Below are 21061 nucleotides of genomic sequence, written 5' to 3' on the forward strand. Positions count from 1 at the left end.
ATGTTTTAATTTGGTGTTTCAAACAAAACGATTGACATGTTAAAGTTTTAGCGAAGCAATAATTGGATTATATATTATTCTGTCGTCATATCTTGGTTATCTAATGGTACCTTATTCAAAATTGCAGCTCTCTAATTAAAGTCCAACTAGTGACTTTTCGACATGTATATTTCGATTTCTTGCTAGAATGTGAAAACTATGTAAATCATTACTGAATCCATGGCATCCACATTTCGTGTTTGTAGGGGGCTTGTTGAACATTAAATCGTCAATAAAGAGAACAGTTCTTTCTTGAAATAATGTAATATTCGGTATCAAAATAACAGTTGGAATATGTTGCACACGATGATGATATAATTTTATAGTAATTTTGTCATTTGAATGCTCTAGGAGGAATTGTATTACCGCACCGTTAACACCCACACAGGTATAAGTCAATGAGGTCCCATTTATCATAAAATTAATTCTGAAACTAACAGGTCCTGATTTAAGCTTCCTTTTCCCATACCGTTTTGGATTTATCTTGGTTTGAAATTCCAAGCGGGGTTTGACGCTAATGTAAAATCTCCATAGGCGTTGACCCTACCTTTGGGTCATCATCTATGAGTTTTTCCAGTGTAAATTGATTGATATCAAATGCAGGAGGCCCTGCACATCTTTTGATCTGAAAGGCTGTGTTGATCCATATTTTACACGCTCGTAGATTAACCATGTCCGGTGTTTTTACTTTCTCCAAGTTGCTGCATTTCATATTGATTTAGGCAACACACAATATAAGGGGACATTTTTAGTTGAATGAAGTTATCAGCCAAGTTTTCAATGCCATTGTTTTTCAGAACTTCAAATATAAGTTCGTTCCTGTAGCTAACAGTCGTCCCGCTAGGTGGGCTCTTTCACTAAAATGAAAGAAAAATATACCACAGCAAAGACATAGGTTGATGATCAATTATGCAAGGTGGTTTCATAAATCTATAATTGAATAATCATTTAAAAGATAAAACGCAGTACAACAACAAAATTAAGACTGACTTAATTGATCAGTGCAATATGTACATGTACTTCTATCATATTTTATGCATTTTTTTATTATATTAATACCCAAAGAGGTTACCATTTTTTTCGAAATAATTTTAATAACATGTAATGCCATCTGTTTTACGTACACAACCCATTACAGCTTCTCATTTCTGCCAGAAATATACATGATAAGATCCAATTTTTTACACTTTCAGATAAATTCTGATAAATATAGATAATTTATTGGTTTTCCTGTTTATAATCATGGATTTCTGATTGAATCCCATCACCATCACAATTCAATCTAGCACATTTTCGAAACTCAGACGAAATATATACAAGTCAAATTAATACATTGCATGAAACAACAGAATGTTTGTCATTTTAGCCCTAATTAATACATTAATGGGGGTGCATTGTAAGTACTTTTTCGACAATTTTAGATCAAGCCATTGATATCTCATCCATGGAATTTTTGAAAAGTTGGCAAGTATGAGAGGAGTGCCAGGTCCCCCCTACATTTTTCTTTATTTTGATTTTTTTTTTAAGTTGTAAGTTCTATTTTAATTTAATTGTAAACATGTGCGATAAAAGGCACGAAAGGTTTCCCTTTGGTCTTCACTTCACTTAATTTACATGTCAGAATGGAGAGGCCAAACCCTCACTGCCGAAGGGGGATGATCATGACCCCCTCCCGTCATGCCACTATATATAGTCGTCCGTTCTCTGCTTCGAAGTGTTTAGTATTTGTGATAGGTTAGTTTACGCAAGGTTTGGCCCCTCCACTTTCAAAAATGTTGAAACGGGCCTGGTTGCGATTGAAGTGTGAGACTAACAGAGTGTTTTGGGGTGGGAAGAGGCGATTATACCCATTGGAGTGAAATTTATTTTGTTTCACCGTGTTACAAAATTCCAAATAGGTAGAATTGATGGACTTATGGATAAAAATGATCGAACGCTTGTGAACCTACCTCTAATCTGACAGTCTGCGGAGCTCGTCTACTCTACAGTCAACCTCGTGTTAGGACCGCGGGAGGTGCTTGAATCGGGATCAGAAATGCGCTTGTCTGACTTCCCCGTTACCATCTTGGCGACATGATGCAATACAATGGGCACACGATAACATTGTGCGGGTACAAGCTATAAACTGGCAATACTGTAACATAACAAATACCCCCGTTATCATGACTTCGCGACCCGCTATTATAAGTTTTGTACACCATAACATAACATCTACACCCGTTATAATGACTTCGCGACGCGCTATAATAAGTTTTGTACACCATAACATAACATCTACACCCGTTATAATGACTTCGCGACCCGCTATAATAAGTTTTGTACACCATAACATAACATCTACACCCGTTATAATGACTTCGCGACCCGCTATAATAAGTTTTGTACACCATAACATAACATCTACACCCGTTATAATGACTTCGCGACCCGTTATAATAAGTTTTGTACACCATAACATAACATCTAAACATTCAGTTTGTCATAATAAATTAGATAATGTCACTATTTATAAGTGCTATTATTGTTATAATATTGACAAGGGAGACTTACAAAGTTTGTAAAACCCACTTGAATACCGTTTTGTATCGTGTTACGTACATACAACATGAAATATGACATCCTCGGAAATATCTAGGGACATCTTCCTGCAAAAAGCTACTACTTTAGGGTCGGTGTTGTCGGACTCAGAGTTGGTTAATTTGACTTTGTGAAAACGCAGCGAGGTGCGCCTACCGTATTGTTCTAGTTTTTCTAGACAACTTTATCCCTGTAGCGTATGGCAGGTATTGGTAAGACTGGTGTTGCTCTTTAGTTTGGATACACTGGTCATTTATACTATCGGATTGATCATTGAGGGTCTTGTTGAGGGGTTTTACAATTTCTTCCATCATTTCCGACACAACTGTTTTCATCATACATTTGAAATGTGGGAGCATGGTCTCAACCCATACTGGTGCAACCGTAGAGGCAAAGGTGGGGTTAGATACGGTGGCATGAATGCGTGAATTGAAGTCAATCACTTTACCTTTGCCGACGCTGAAGGTCAATGCAACATAATAGCAAGTGTTTTACTATATCATACATAGCTACGTGCGATGGAAGTGTTATATAATAATAATTCTTGTAAGAAAAATGGCTGTACATTAGATAATAAATGATAAAGAATGGAACCATCTTATAGCATGTATAGATAGAAAGGAGCACTTTGGTCAAAAATACATTTGAGGTCAAGTCTTACGGTTTTGGTAACACTGTGCATTAATTGACATAGGGACAGTGGAATAGCGCTACCCATCTAGTGGCGACCAGGTACGTCATAAGCATTGATGACATAGAGATAGGAACGAGAGTGTGAACTCCCCGAACCATGGTACATCTAGTATTGTTGTTTTGGTATGGGAAAGTTAGCTTAGAAGTTAAATTAGAAGATAGATTAAATTGCTGCACGTGCCTCATTACTTATGTACAATAGGTGGTACCTAATCATGAATAGTTAATGTTGTATAGAATGTAAAAGGTACTCGGGAGAATTTTATAGGGAGTTAGGAGTCTAGAGTGGAGAGACGGGATTCGAGGTTCCAGAATGTGAGCTCTGGAAAAAGAGACCAGGGAAGGCCTCGGCCGGAGGGTTCAGGGACGGCCCGGGTACAGCACCTGTTGTGCTTTAGAACTATGTGTTTGATGTTGTAAATCTATATAATCTGTGAGCTTGTAGATTTGCTGTCATGTTCAAGAACTATGTTAAAATGGTATTTGTTAAATTTAAGAGAGATCTTGCATAGAGGGCCTACTGTCGCGGCCACAATGTGAAGTAAAATAGATTATAAGTCTACAATGTGTTGTCATTGTGCTGTGTAACCTAATTTCACGTTTACGAATACGAACAAAATCTCATTAAGCATTATCATTAAGCTATCCAGGGACAGCGCTAACACAGAATGTTCTCGCGCATATATACGGGATACAATGACATACCGTAAGACTTTCATGTTACGTCATTTTCCCGTTGGATTTTAATTTTATGTTAATTGACTTTCCTAAATGAATTTTCCTGACTTCGTTTTTAGTCAAACATTGATGTAACTTTCCGCAGAGCTATAGAGAAATACCTAGCCTCCACTTCATAGAACTCTAACCAGGATGATTGAACTGGCTAAATCAATTTAACGGCAAAATTTAACATTGTGTCTATGGGAATGACGTCAAAGTATAACTTTTATGCTGGGATGAAAAGTGATATCTAAATAATTGAGCCACTGAAAATTTTTTTCTTATAGGAAATTAAGTTTTAACGAAATTGGATGTCAAACAAAGTCAGGGAAATGTTTAGAATGAACGAAAGTTGACTTAGAATCCAATGGGAATGACAATGTGTGATACTAAAAATGTACGAGTTACTTCTCTTTGAACGACTACCAAGGTATGCTTCTCGTACACGTGTTTTAATAAAAAAAATGTTCGGGAGATTAATGGGGCGTAATCGTTTCGTTGCAATTGACATTTTTTAACGATTAGATAATGGAATACAAAACTTAAAAATATATGTCATTTTAAAACATATTTGTGAGTTAAAAGTTCGAGATTCGGATGTTTTCCACAATATCTTGTTGTTATTTATTATACATGTAACGGTTAGTTCAGCAGTCAGAGACTCCCCATTTTAATGCGGAAATGTCACACCTCAAACATGTTATCTCTGCCCAAAGTTCCATTTGAAAAACATTTCTTTTAAATGATGTTTTAGGATACTATTATTCCACATCATATGACGAATGTACCTGAACAATAACCATTTCACTTACAATAGGAACATTATTATACAGTCGAATATTATAAAGGCATGGATGTTTACGTGTGATTTTTTCCGGATATGTGTTTTTTCCTGATTTGCTAGCCAATTTTGGTTCCACATTAAAATGAAATGGACTCAGCTGTATTTTCTCTGTAAAGAGCAAAAATGTTTACAAAAAACAACAGCATTTCATAGTTTTACGTTGACTACAAACAACCCACTTCTTACTGAAAGTCATATAAGTACTGTATTTTAAGCTAAATTCAAATTCATTTCTTAAGAAAACAAACTGTAATTCCATTAATTATTCTGGTTTTTTCTTGCTCTTTTCGAATGTTATCGGTAACGTAGCCGAGTTTGTTTTCTATCATTCACTTGGTGCTCTTTACTCTGTTTTTCCTAGTAAGAAATCCCTTGTGTATAAAGCAGTGTACAACCGGGAAGCACTGATGATGTATGGAAGAATGATTCGAGATTCTCACTTTACACGATTTTTGCTTATTGATGAATCAATGTGTCCACATACTTTGTGGAAATTAGCTTTTCAGTTCCCTGAGCACTTGAATAGGATAAATAATGTAGTTAGGTTGTGCGTCAACATACGATCTACCAATGTAAGTGAGCTGTGTCATTTTTGTGGTATTTTACACACTGACATTACCACACACATTGTCCTTCGTTGTACAAACACTGAGAAACTCAGAGACGATGTTTGGTGCCTTATAAGTACTGAGTTTGACTTTTACTTACACTCCTGGTCAGACTACAATATAATTCACGTACCACTAGGTGGAATACTCCATTACAAGTTATGTGAGTTAAATTATAAAACTTTGTATTGATTTGTGCTATTTCTGTTGATAAAATGATGCAATTTTATCAAATTGAAATGAAATACATGTATATCTGAGAATGAAGTACCCTATTTAGTATGTGCTAACATTTTGATCACAGACGAACAATGTCTATAATTCATGTTTCAAGTGTGACGTCATCTTACGTAAAGTAAGCAAATGTGAGAATGATCAAAAGGGTATATTTAGCGCGTGCTTTATTAAACCGCATAGATTTTGCGTAACATTTAAATACGTACATATGTACTTAACAAACTGTTAGATTAGTCTACAATCATTTCATCTATAGCTGATATTATGCAAGATTGTTTTTTTATGAGCAGGTATTCTAAAAATATAGACTAAGAAATACCTCAATCAGGACCTATCAAGATTGAACAGGTAAACACCAATACAGACACTGATTAGACCTATAATCGGTAGGTGTGAAAATCTCCGTCAATGTCCCTATTGTGTATACATATATATCCAGGATGTGTCCTTAAAACTGAATGGTCTGCTGATGAGCTCAATAATTCAGGTGATATTTCGGATATGGTGGATTACCTTCGTTATATATGTGTGAATGTACGGCGGGGAAGATGGACAATAATCCGCCTTCAAACGCACCGACAACTGACGAAGAGGCAAACACGGTGTTTCTTCACAAAATACCTGGTGTCTCAAGCAACAAAAGCTATGTTTGCAGTATTGAGGAAGTGTAGACTTCACAACTTGTCAATAGATTGTCAATTAGACTTATTTGACAAAATTATAAAAACATTTTTATTGTATTGTTGCGAAATATGGGGTTTCAGTAATTTAAATATGATCGAGCGTTTACATCTGAAATTTTGTCAATTCATACTTCATGTTAATAAGTCTACCCCAAATGTTATGGTGTATGGCGAATTGGGGAGATATCCCCTATCAATAAATATAAAAGTGAGAATGATCACTTTCTGGGCAAACCTTGTAGAAGCAGATTATAATAAAATATCCAGTATTTTGTATAAATTACTATTTCACAAAATTGCAGAAGAAAATGCGGAAACTGGTTATTACATCCCCTGGATGAGATATGTGAAAAGTATACTTGATGAGTGTGGATTATCCAATATATGGATATCACAAACATTTCCAAATATATTGTGGTTAAAAAAAACTATTGAACGAATTTTATTTTACCATTTTTTGCAAATTTGGGATTCTGACAAAAATGAATCTAGCAAAGGAATAAATTATAAATTATTTAAAGATGAACTAAAATTATCTAAATATCCGTCTACATGTACGTTAAAAGAGCATTGCCATTTTGTTATGTAAATTTAGAACTGGCAATGCCAGACTTCCAATAGAAAGAGGAAGATGGTTAAATATAGAGAGAAGAAATAGAATATGCCATTTATGTAATACTGAAGTTGGAGATGAATTTCATTATATGTTTAATTGTCCAATTTTTGTCAAATGAAAGAAAATTGTATATTCCAAATTACTATAGCAGGCAACCAAACTGTTTAAAATTCCAGCAACTTTTTTCAACAAATAACAAAGTTTTACTAGTTAAAATATGCAAATATATTAATATAGTAATAGAGAGAGTCCGTTCTCCTGGGTAAAACAGCACGTACTCTATCTTAAATAGACCCATTGTATATTTTCTTAATATCACATGTATATTGTGGTTTAAAAGAATAAAATCTTGTCTTGTCTTGTGTTGTCTTGTCACGATAAACAACCAGAATACCAACGAAGACGGTGTCATATAAATATGTATGAGAGCGCGACCTTTGGATTTTAAGGATGTACATGTATGAATGGGGATTTGGAAAACATCAAAATATCAATTTTATTGTAATGTTATTGTTCAAGCCATCCGCACCCCATCCCCTACCCCCTACATTCACCCTCCCACCCCTATACCCCCTACATTCCCCCTCCAACCCCCTATACTCCCTACAACAACACCAACAGTATACATTTCTTTTTGCAAATCCTACATCAATGCAAGTTTTTGGTAAATGGAAATAATAATATTAATTTACTCGGCATTTGAAGATGCCGTATGTCTCTTTAATCAAATCATAAGAAATGATCAATTAAAATTATGTTCTTCGTTTGTTCTCCCTTGGGTGGGGTGTAACGGCACGATTTCTCAGCCCGACACGATTTCGCACCCGGGTGAGAAATTGTGCTAAAATTGCTGCGTTCGCAACACGATTTATCACCCCAGCTCTATATCTCAATTGGGGGTATTGTCTGATGTTTTTCATCCGGTTTTTTTATCTTTGGGGTATACCATCTTTACAAATAAATCTTGGAATTATTCAAGGTACACATTGAGTTTTTCGTTATGTACCGTAGAACCCCCACATACGCTGACCCAGTGAAAATGGTTGTACAAGATGGAACATCTTTTTTCCCTATTTAGCTATATTTATATATGTATATGCAGCGTCCTTAAAATTAAATTATCTGCTGATTAGCACATTAATTCAGCAAATAAATATATGACCCGTATAATGACAATGAAGTTAAGTTAGATACATACTAGTACGGAGTGAGTAACGTAATACAGGAATAAATCTATATAAGTATCTCGTCTTATTTTGGTTAATTTGTTTTCCCCATGTTTGGAAATTCTTTCATTGATATTTTATAGTAATAATACAAACTCATTTTTATATTATAATTCTTCACAAAGGAATGGTGTATAACTATAAAAAAAACTGGTCTTCTAGAACTAGGGTCATTGACGTCATTAACAATTGTCATCCGTGCTGCATATGCAAATTAGAAATGTGCGGACTGTTTACAACTTTACAAGAAGAGCAGCTGTTTTTACGTGTTTTAGGTAAGTAGCAAGAATTAAAATCCATCCCTGATGTGAGGTAAGGATAAGATAATTCAAACCCTCGGGATAAAATATTGGGCAAAAAAACCTCGGCAAAACCTCGGGTCTCCTGCTCAATATTTCATCCCTTGGGTTTGAATAACCTTATACATACCTCACATCAGGGATGGATTCTATTAGTAAAGTTTCTTAAAATATAAACTTTATTCTACAATAATTAAGATTTGTTTTTAACTCTTGTTGTCCCGGACAATGATTACAAAAATTAAAAGACTATAATGACCTAAAACAGTCCCTAGCTCTGCATAAAATAATTCCTCCAAATCCCGTCGATAACACTGCGTGCATTGTTTAAGGAAGAGAGTGGCCAAGCGCTCTGTTGTAAATAATGATTCTCCAACGAAGAAGAGTTCCAATTCCTAGGTATTTTCTCAGTCCGACTTTCCTGTCGATGTTATATAGGAAATAACTATATAAGACAGTCATTTACTTGTTTTGGACCCCTTTGCACCAAATCATCCATGCTTCGGGGTTTCAATCTCTTGTCCACTGATTACAAAGCATAAAGAGAGACTATCATATGCGCTGTAGGACATGCTATTTTAATGTTCCGACACTTTTTCTGCAACTAATTTTAAATGCCATCTCCCTAAAAGGCCAAATACCTGTAATTGTCTTTGGATGAATATAGAGCGAAAAAACATCAACTTAACATTATGTTATTGTCTGTATACAGCAAACAAGTGGCGGGAATTGGAACACAATCAAGTACTAAGACAATCATAATAGCTATGTTTGTTGTGTATAAAGTGAACTTTCACAATACCAATCATGTCCTATTGAGACAAGTGTTAGCGGCAATCTTTAGACACGGTTAGCGACATGGATTAGGTATGCATACCTTTCTTAACGAGCTATATCATACCCGATCACAAATGTCACACCTGTGTTTACAGCTTAATTATTGAAGCTAATGACGTAATTTCCTCGTTAACAAGTACAGTAATAATATTAAAGCTTGAGACAAAATTAATTCTTGTATGACAAAGATAAAATACGTCGTAGTACCGCCATTGTGATTAGTACATTGATTATGATAAAGCTTTTAAAGCTAAGAAATGTAAATCTCTTGTGGTGGTGGGGGGAGGGGGGTTCGGGGCGTTTTGGTAACATGCCAAAAGACATTTCTAGACTTTTTTTCGCCATGTAGACTATTGACCAGAGAGACAGTACAGTTCTCAAAGTGTAATGCGTGCACAAACTTACTCGAGACTGTATACAAGCTAAATCAACGACACAATAATGTGATAAACATGTGATAAAAGTATTGTAATGGGAAATTTACAATGCGAATTTTGTGAACACTTCGGGGAGCTTACGAGTAGTCATGCGGTTGGCCACACTACATTTCTTTTGCGACGGTATCATCCAGCATTGAATTTAAATATATTTTATTAACCAGAATTGGAAAACAACTTCAGATTGCGATCTTAGCTAAGTCAAAACTTCCAAACTTAAGTTCAAATTTTGTCTTAGACTTAAGTCTGTTTCATGATCCCGGGGCCAGGTCAAAACTAGTAAGAGCGACCGGATGATAATTGTAGTAAGGCCGTAAATAGCGGTGTCTAATATTTGCCGTTTCGTATGAGATTAAGTAGCTTTAAATTGTCACTGTTTCGTCATTTCGTCCAGAGAAACTTCACATGCTTTACTGGCAGAAAGAAAAGTCTTCTGACTAGATTAACTACTTATAATTTCCATCTCTTCGAGTAAGAAATCTGGTCTTTTCGTTGTTTTATATTTTTTAGTTTTTATTCTCATTATTTCGTCTTTTCGTCCCGAACACAAAATGAATTTTAATTCGAGTTCTGTAACATTTTAAGCATTTCCCATAACTTATAGTGAAAATGATAATGATACATGTAGTAACTAACTTGCCCATCTCACCTTAATTTGTATTACGATTGATTGCATGACCGTTATACAGGTGATGTTCTTATGCAGTATATTTTGTTAAACGTGTTTTTTTACACGAGCATCATATAGTTCTGTTTAATATTTAGGCAGGAACGTGTGAACATATTTTCATAAATCAAAACAAGATATTTTACTGTGAATTATTTTTTCACGTACAACTAACACTAGTGCATCCTGATACGTGTCCTCCTTTTCCTCGTTGGAGGTCTAAATGTTTCTTACGTAAATAAACAGCAAACACATTTAAGCCTACCGTATGTCAACAGGCTGACACAAGTACCTGTATAATAGTCTATAATGCCAATTCAACACTAATAAAGACGGAATCAACGTGTCATCAACCAAATGTTTACCAAATATCCTTTGCCCCGGCTTACAATTGTAAACAGTGCGAGTTATCTCCTCTGGGTCTAGTATCCGGCCTGTTCTTCACAAACAATGGTGTAGATCGGCAAGGCAAACAACGGCGTAACTAAATAAATACGGGAGGAGGCCGTGGGTGATAGGTCTAATATTGACTCACTGGTCAAGAGTTTAGCGCCTGGTGTTGTGTCCATATAGCAATCCAGTGCAGAACCGTGGTCAAGTGTTCTGACCGGAACTTAGTGAGTACAACAATGGCGTGTTATGTCAACAGATAAACGCGCTACATGCCTTGTACTTGGTTAATAGTCGTCATTGGAGACATTCATGTCTTGGATTAGTTGCTGTTCTCCGGACAATTCTGGACACTGGACTGGCCGAGTCCGAAATCACGACTGACCGTCTCTGTGTCAATATTTAGATAGTTTTACTGTCTTCCGTCTATGACTGGCGCGTGCTTATACTGCATATCGTAAAATCTAAACGATTGCTTTGCCTTTGTTTGAGCACCAGACTGTGTTAGACTTTGTTTATCATGTTTAGGATATAGAATGAGATACAAAAATTAAGAGAAACGACTGTACAAGAATTGGGTACACGTTTTTTTAAAACTTTTTGACTAATTGAATAGCAGTTTTTTGCCGTTTAAATATATTATTCTTGACAATTGAATGAGAAAATAACTGTAGAAGTCAATAGCACTCTTCCCTAAGTATCCTAATTATATACCTTCTAAAATAGGCTTGAGAAATAAAGCGTGAATTTCATTCTCATATAGGGAAGTATTTTTGCCGAAAAATAAACATAATGTAACTACTGCAAGGTTATATGTATATATTTACACGAAATTCTAAGTACTCTACAAAGTTAAAAAAATAAATACACCGTGAGGGAATTTTCTATAATTGAAATACATGAAAATTTCTGTTTTCCTTGATTTTTATCAGTTGAAATCTGGTCTTTAGTATTTAATTGAAAAGACAACTGATAATGGGATTGTTTCTATTTAAAATACACATTGAACTCAAAACACATTTGAAAAGCCTTAATAAAACTGGCGCTTACTCAAAAAACATTGATGGTTTTGTTTGTTTGTTTGTTTGTTTCTGTTTTACATCCTATTTAAGGACGTCATTTAAGGACGTGTCAGGTTTTGGTTGTGGAGGAAAGCCAGAGTTCCCGGAGAAAAACCACCGACCGTCGGCCAGCACCTGGTGACTGCCCCACGCAGGCCTTAGAACCCGCGACCCAGTGGTGGAGGGCTAAACCACTTGGCCACCGCGGCCCCACAATTGATGAAAATGTTATGTATATTATAGAGCAGAATTTAGGTCTGACGTGGCACGTTGAGTAAATACAACTATAAATTATCATATGAAACCCAAGAATCACTTTAAATATCACTTTCGGATGACATCGCTGAAAATACATTATCCTTTTTTGCTGACGCTTCAGATTTGCTACTTCCGCTTCCGTTTACGGTTCAGGGAATGAGAAAAGGTCTTTCATAGCAAAACGTCAATTAAAAATGTGGAAAGAACGAGTAAAATACATATTATCCTGTCTTGTTTTTAACCTGGTGCATTTCAGTCTCGGCGAATTTGAAAAATGTTTGATTATCAACCTTAATTAGGATGACCGTTTAAAAGCATGAATCTCTACATGACCGGGATCATCCTCGATATCCAGGGGTTACGCTCACTTTCGCTCATCGAGGATGGACCGGGATTCAAACACCGGTTTTCAGATCATTAATCTATCGCTTTAATCAATTTGAGCTACCTGGTCAACGGAAATATATCCGATCGGAAGTTAAATGAAGGCTGTGGTATAGATAGGAAAAACTAAAGCGAGACAGGTGTCCTTAATGGTACTTTAACCTTCGGCATTACCAACTGTGCATTTCTTTATCGTAACATGCATATCCAATACATTGCAGTTGACGATTCCTGCTTTGATAATGTATATCGACATATTTCTGACATATTGTATACATAATGTATTTACATTGTAATAAACCGAACAATTTTAATTCCATTTCTCATAGTTGTATCACCATGGGAATTTGTGAAATTAGTGCATTAGGCCAGCGATATATATTGGCACCATTCCATTGTCAGATTTACCATAGTTCTGATTCATTCACTGAATGAGTCAGTCGGTTAGATGGCCATGTTCATTGTATACCTACGTATATAATGATACAGTTCAGTTCAGTTCTTTATTACCTTGAACCTTACGGCTCATCAGTTCAAAATAAACATAATACAAGGATATACAATCACTCACACCCATATACACCCCCACAAATACACCCACAAACACAAATACACACTCACATACCCATTGGTATAGTGTAGAGAGACATCCCTCTTTATATAGGTACATAGTCTTTTCTTTTCTTTATTATCAGTTTAATATTTTGATCCCTGTTTCCATACAATGACCGGCATGCTAGGTTTACATTTGTTTGCCTGTACATTGTGACCTCAGAATTTAAAAATAGGTTTAGTATTAACGTACATTGTACAACTCTTGAAGTTCGCCGAAAGCTTGTTTTAACGCTTGTAAAGATGTCTTCGTATGTTGCTGAGATCAGAAGATACAGTTTTATTCACTATGTCACAAGTTAGAAACATTCAAACTGTATTTGTAGACTTGTCATTGAATAACTCATTGCGCGTGTAATATGTCTTCAACTTTGTTTATGTATATATAAACACTGTCACCGTACCATACGTGCCCATTTCGGACAATCACTGGCCGGTCAGTTTAAAACATGTGGTCATCTGTTTATGGTCAGTGTTAGAGCGTGTGACCATTCAGTAAGTACAATGGTCAGCTGTTCGTTTTATGATTAATGACCGTTTTAATCTAGATTAAAATACATTTCAGATCTTCCGACATTTGCTGATTTATCCTTTTTAGGGATTAGCTACACCTAATCACTGTGGGACGTAAATAGGGTTCCTCTAACACTTTCTCAATGGTGACGAAAATCGCTTGCTCCTGTGATAAACACACGGATAAGGATAAAAAAAACCACGGAACAAGTGTTTCTCCTTGCGGTATGCTCTTATACATAAAAGGAAGTTCAAGTTTTTTTTATTGTATAGATCTATACAGAACAAAACTGTAGACACTTTGTGTATCTGTAAAGGCGGTTTATGCACAGCATAACAGAGGGGAAAAAGATTAGCAATAATCTTGGTTATTCTTTATAACTTTATTTAACAAAAGACAGATAACAATAAGGAATCAGGTTGTACAATATATAACTTGAAAAGTGCTATCCTGAAAAAGAAGGGGGGGGGGGGGGGGGGGGTATTATGTCGTACTGTAATACAATGTATTTTTATAATGTAAATCAAAACAATTATGAAAAAAAATGTTATCAACTTCTTTTGAGAGACCGCTTTGAACCTCATCAAATAATACAAGTTTCAACAGTCTTTGAATTATATGTGCGGACTGAATGGCATGTTTTCAATTACATACCAGCAGTATATATTATTGACTTAAATTACAGATATTCCTTATCTTTTCGATATTGAAGTGTTTGTCTCGTCAGGGCAAACGAAACTAAACTCCTGGAACAGCCTAACGTCACAACAATGTTTGCTTCTAACCGTTGTCTCATGGTATTCGAGGAGAGAGAAGAAGGTTCAAAATAACGCTGATTAAAATGCGGTCATAGCTCAATGAACGCTATTTGTTCGTGTAGTGCGTATAGAGAAACTGCTGTGGAAATAGAAGTATATAGCCATATAAATAGAAAAAATGTTTTCTGGAAATTTACAACCAATCAGATTTGATAGAGTATCTAGGACCCTCATTACAAATGCACATATTCTTGTGATCATTCAACTTTGTCTTGGCTTTCGTACCAATCGAACTATAACCCCTGTTGAAAATCTATGCATAACTCTTAAAAGATGCATTTTAACGTAAAGAGACAATTGATTAGAAGTAATGATGTGACTGTATACTAATACAATATGAACGGACCCTGTTCCGATCTTAGCGCGGGACTTGCAATTGTTCCCGCATATCCATACACAGTGCTTTTACCCTATAGAAGTCATCGTCGAAACTTCTTACGCCACTAAGAACCGGGGAAGTATCCTTTAGCTAAAACCTAATTAAATATGCATGGATTCTGCTAATTATTTTTCTAAATTTACATTGAGAAGTGTCATTTTGCAAGCATGCGTCTTAAATTTGACTGACTTCTGTAAATATTTAGGGAAGTTATTTCAGGGAATTAGTGTTTGACTGACAGGCGGACGAACCAGAAAGAGTTCAATATAAAGATACGGTGTGTACGGATTGTAATAAAGACGTGTATTTGTAATATCTTGCAGGAGTACATGTTTCCGATCAATGATAACAGAAACTTTCGTCTTGTTTTTGGTAATTGAATCTATCGTAACTAATTGTTTACAGTTGTGTTTTGTTTGCTATTTTTCATTGGGTGCCAACTTTACTTTTCTAACCTTTACATATTAGTGGAACATCTATGATAGCGAGGTCAAATAACGGATCCGTGGTCAGAGTTTGTTTAAAGGTGATTACGTTCATCATTGTATATTGTAAAACTATTGTAATACTACTGTTTGACATTTTCCTGTTCGTGAGTAGGACGAGATATCAGAGGTATGATGGAATTGACTTGGTAATCCTGGATCAAGTAGGGTCATTTGAGGTCACATTTCTGGGGTCACACGGAGTCGTCCGGGGCTCGCAGGCCCGACTGCCGGGTCACCCTGTTTTGAGAGACGAGTAGAAGAGTAGCTGAATCCACAGGTTAAACCACTATGAGCGTTGCTGTAGCAACAAAGTCAAGAGTCACATGATGTCAGTCATCTTGATATACGATCAAACGGAGATGAGGAACCGTCTGATACAGGAAGCGTCGTGTTGTCATGACGACGCTCAGTTGTCTCGGTATTTAGGGATTCTGTGTAACGTGACTTTGACGGATGAGGAGAAGGAGATAAAAATAGAATTCTTCACAGGGACAGTTCGGTAGGTTAAAGATAACATATGTCACCTGACCCTAAATACCCGATGAGGGCGTCCGGAGTCAACACTGACCACGTCTCATCATATAAAAAAGAACGCTCTTGTTTTACCGTGAAAACATTGCAGAATATGGTGTAGTATCTGGATTTCCTTTGAATATCACTAACATCTAAACATTTATTTAAAAAAAACACAAACATACGCACACAAAAAACCCATAAAATTTCGTACAGTGGATTTCTGATTTTTGCGTTTTGAACTATAAATATTGAAGTCAATACAATCAGTGATAATGGCCAATATCTATCTCATGATATGTAAAGCTGTTAGTATAACCCCGGCTATGTTTCCTCTCGCAGGCTACTGCAGTTGTCCTACGTCTTGACCGCATTAATGCGTAAGAAATTTCAGCAATGCATGAGTTTGTACTACATACATTGTACACTTACTATTATATACTTCCAGTTCTTGGGTAAAGAAATGGTGTATTATTACTAACCTTAGGTTCAATGCTGCGAGGAATAGTAATAGCGCTATCTACCCCGGTTCTAAGGTACGGCGAACTGAAGTATCAAATTTACCTTAATATTAAGTGCGCGGGGAGATGCGCTTTTATTTACTTTATATTCTATAGTACAGGAATATGCACTGCTAGTTACTTCATGTTATAGAGTACAGGAACGTGGACTGTTTTACTGAAAGTCCAACCTTTGTCCCAGGGGAAAACTCCACTTACACCTAAGAAGCGTAAGTGCGATTCTCGCTGGCACCGAGGATGTTCATAGTCTAGAGAACGGAAATGGGCGCTGTTGCTTCCCTTTGATGGTGCGAGGAAGTGCAACTTAGTATTTACTTTGGGTACAAGAGTACGGTAAAATGCAACATTCAACTGGTACGGCATGTAACAGATGCACGTTTATCCATTTCCCACAGGAGTTACACTGTTTATCAAGGGAGATCATTTCAATACTAATATATGTTGACCCGAGCCATAAATCCCGTCCTAAGTGGACACCAAAGCTCGTGCTGATGACCGTAATGATGGTATAGGGTAACTACGGGGAACAGATGGTCATCTATAGTATTCCAGCCATTCTCATCGGGGTATCTCGTCACACGTGACCGTACAACGCCGTGGTCAGTTCTAGGCTTCAACAATGACCAGTACTTAACGCCTCGCGCCCCTGGTGTTACAAGTTAAGTGACAACGGTAAAAACCTGCATTATTCAAACGACGTCACATCAAAAGCAGGTTTCCTCGATGATTAGTTATTTCTGAATTGATACATTTAAATTTAGATGAAGCAATTGTCCAGTAGGCTCGCCATATGTTGAACGTTTTACCGTTGCTTCCTTTGTACCAGTGTGTCTGACCATCACCCCGACAAAGACTCACGGACAGGTAACGGTCGCTGGGGTCGCCTTTCATCTCGCCGATTAATTCAAGCTACTGTTTCCATAACTGATGATAAAACGCTTCTGTCGGTGATAGCGTCCGAATTATTAGGCTCCGTATGGAAAGGACATTACAGCCGAGATGAGAAAGACGAAGACAGCGATTTGTCATCAAATAAAAGCGTTTAATTCATTTATTTAAATGTTTTACATTGTCGACGAAATTGCACGAATTTGATACTGTTTACCAATTTGATCCCTCCGAGTATCCGATAACATGAAGGTGAGGTTTTCACAGCTGATCGTATTCGAACGAGGTGTTTAATGTTACACCGACGATCGTAAATGATGACTTTCGTCCGTTAAATTGAATCTCGTCTGTCAGAAGAGTCTCGCCTATTAAGTGAATCCCGGCTGTACCTGTGATATGATAGGGATATTAACATATAATTAATTCCCACAACAGATGATGTTCCTGGGTCAATCACCGTCGAGATCAAAGGTCAAACAGTTTATATCCCGGTAACGTTGTTACAACTAATCCTGAGCTACTCAGCTTCCTGATTTATTATCTGTTTGAGAAACATTGTGATTATCATTCACAACCCATGAAATACAAGTTATGTTTTTAAAGTCCCTGTGATTTGAGCCGTAGGTTTTGAGCTTTCTTTTTGAGCGCCTCTGATTCATGCTTTTTTCGAGTCGCTGTGATTCGAGCTTTATCCGAGCCCCTGTTATTCAAGTTTTTTCATTTCAAGCCCCTCTTGTTTTAACTTTATTTCGAACCCTATGATTTGAACTCTATACGAACCCCTGTAGTTCCAATTTTTTTATTGCGAGCTTTATTTTGAGCTAAGGTGATTCGATGATTCTAGCCTTATTTTGAGCCTATGTGATTCGAGCTTTATTTGAGAGTCTTAGTAAAGAAACAAGCTTCATCTCGAGCCCCCTTGATAACAATTCTTTATATACTGATTAACAATTCCTAAATGGGCCAGCGTGTGTCTTTTGAGGTCACAGGAATGAGTATTTATACTGAAGGCTCGGTTTCAAGCTGAAAGATTATATAGTATTGACCAGCACGAAAGTCCGCCGGTATTGATTTTATCCGGATTGATGGAGGCAAACTTTCTTTTTTAGTTGTGCGTCTCTCAATGGATAACTTATCATAATTCGCGAAATGTATTACATTTGAACGAAACACAATTATTATGTTTATATCAAACTTAAAGCTATCCGTGAGATACAGCCTACACAGCGGTATAAAATCTTTACGGTGTCACTGAGGTCAAATCATCCTTCGTGTCTTTGTAGACTGGGTCGTTTTAAAAGACTAGTCGCTGGCAAAAAATATCTTTTTATCACAGGACCTTTTTTTTTTATATAAATACAGTCATCGAATATATCAATTTCTTATCAAAACATTGGGCCTTTTTACACGGTAAGACTTCCCCCGGCTTTTTCTCGATAGAGCATTAATCTTTAAAACGACAACGAGTTTTTTGAAAGACGGAATAAAATCGAACTCAGCTGGACGTTTTAATAACATGGCATTATAGCCGTTGTCATACCGAGGCTTATCAAAAGCTCTTGGTGGGAGTTCTCAATACAGAAACGAAAATGGAAACGGATTTTATATATTTTCAGATATGTGTACCGGAAGACAGTTATGGAACACAGCTATCTGACATTCCATCTCAATTTGAAGAATGATTTCTAGGTATGAATTTAGCGAAATATAATTGTGTTTTGGCTAATACGTTTTTGTTGACGTAGCGTTGCGCGGGATTGTGATCGTTCTTTGGATATGGAAGGTCAATAATAAAGTGCATGCATGCATTGTTATCGAATTTTTTTTCGGAATGCACAGATGATTTGTGAATCGGGTACGGAAACCTTGTATCTCGAGGATTTGTCCCTAGCCACCGGGGCTTAGCTTTTGTGGTATATAACACTCTGAAAAACAATACAAAACAAGTAGCTTCGTGTCACAGCGTGCCTGAATGGTTTAAACACAACACATACACCGACGACATACATGGCGTCTCCCTCACGTAACTCCTTCTCGGAGCGTCTTTATTAAATCTCGGAAGTTCGATATTTTCCGGATAATACACGGCTGAAGGTAATCCTGATAAAGTTTACAGCTGTGTCTTTCTAACTTTCTGTTCTTTCTGTTTTTCTCTCCTACCCTCCCTCTCTTCACCTGTCTTTCTCTATCTCCCTCCTCCACCTCTCTCTGTCTCTCTTTAAGCCAATCAAGTATAATCAAAAATGTATATATTGCTCTTGTAATGGGGAAACAGTATTATTTGTTCCCTTCGATGAAAAGCATACTTCGATCAGGCCCTTTTCTCGTAAAACATAGTTCCTCTTAGGGAAACAAATAGTCATGTTTCCATACTGCGAGGGCAATGGAACTAAAAATTGCCTACGTTGTCGTTAAATGTAAATATTACATCCATGCATATAAAATCAACGATTAAATTTTCAAGTAGTTATAACGGGGGAAATCTCTAGGCATGACATATATGTCTTAACAGCTGTATTCATTTGCTTTTCGTGATGACAAAATGCCAGTAAGTATTATGTGTGTAGTGAACAGCAGGCAAATAACAAAGTTTGTTTGTCGACAGACAAGATAAAATCTATTTTGTCATTGTCGTTTGTCTCTGTAGATCAAGCACTTGTTATGATATAAAGAGTTCAAAGGTTATCATACCTGTCTTTCGAAAATACACGTTTGATAAAAACGTTAATGTAAATGTTTGAAACATTTTAAAATTTCAAACAAAACGGGCGGACGAAAAAAGGTTAATCCTTTCTTCATTTATTTTGAAAGCAACGCACTATACCTTGAGAGTGATATCATATACTTCATTCTTCAAAAAAAAGTTTAAAATGTTTTTAATTATATTTTCTTTATACTTTTTGCAGGGCAGGTAAATTCTCGACACTTAATGGGACACTTAGAATGAACGGAAAGGAATGTTCAGTCTTTGAAGGCGACATGAAGGGTCCAGAGTATGTTTACCTTTAAAATGATCTATGTTTTGTACGCGGTCTGCAGCTTAATAAAACATTTGGTTTTCACCTGTAAAACCGCATTGCACAGTGCGCAACAATCATTAGCGATTTTATTCTAAAAGGGCGCCAGAGAATCTCAGGTAAACAATGATGTAGTATTGACGGTTTTTTCTTAAACGCTGTTTTATTTTAACATCTGAAGATGAAGAACTTTATGTATTATGTGAAGATAACGGATAGAAAAGTCTATCTAAACTACAACTGTGCGTTATTTCTATACAGAAATCCAAAGGCGGTCCGTCATCTGTGGAGACCGTTGTCATATGACCGATCGGGAACCGTCGGCACTTTCCGTTAACGAGAAATTGATCGATTCCGGAGATACCGACGGAACTCTTCGAATTCATATTTTAATAACTATACGTTGGTGTCCCTAATCCTATACTTACCTCTTTTGCTGTAACCCATCTTTAACATCTTATATATGTATATAAAAAAAAGGTTTTAGGCTACTACGTGACACATTTGTATATATATTTTCTTTCACGGAAAGGACGTAAGTAAGTTGCAATAACTTTTGTCCTATTCATTTGTTGCAATAAAATTGATATTTAAACTAAAAACCGACGATTCCCGATTAGTCATATGACCAAAGCTGTTGAAGGAACATAACACCTAAAACTTTCGATTTGTTCAAGATTTAAGGTCCAAGATATAAGGTCCTAGTAATTAAGTTGTAAGAACTTGTGGCCAATC

General features: G+C 36.4%; 1 long non-coding RNA gene across 1 annotated transcript in view; it reads left to right on the top strand.

The window, feature by feature from the left end:
* The window catches only part of LOC110455143, a 34144-nt gene extending 13778 nt beyond the window's left edge, over window positions 1–20366 (top strand). The window contains exon 3 of the long non-coding RNA XR_002463424.1: window positions 20216–20366. This is a non-coding gene — a long non-coding RNA (uncharacterized LOC110455143). The remainder of the gene's footprint in view (window positions 1–20215) is intronic.
* Window positions 20367–21061: the final 695 nt, after the last annotated feature.

This window comes from Mizuhopecten yessoensis, unplaced genomic scaffold (assembly GCF_002113885.1).
Source record: "Mizuhopecten yessoensis strain PY_sf001 unplaced genomic scaffold, ASM211388v2 scaffold8149, whole genome shotgun sequence".
Lineage (NCBI taxonomy): Eukaryota > Metazoa > Mollusca > Bivalvia > Pectinida > Pectinidae > Mizuhopecten > Mizuhopecten yessoensis.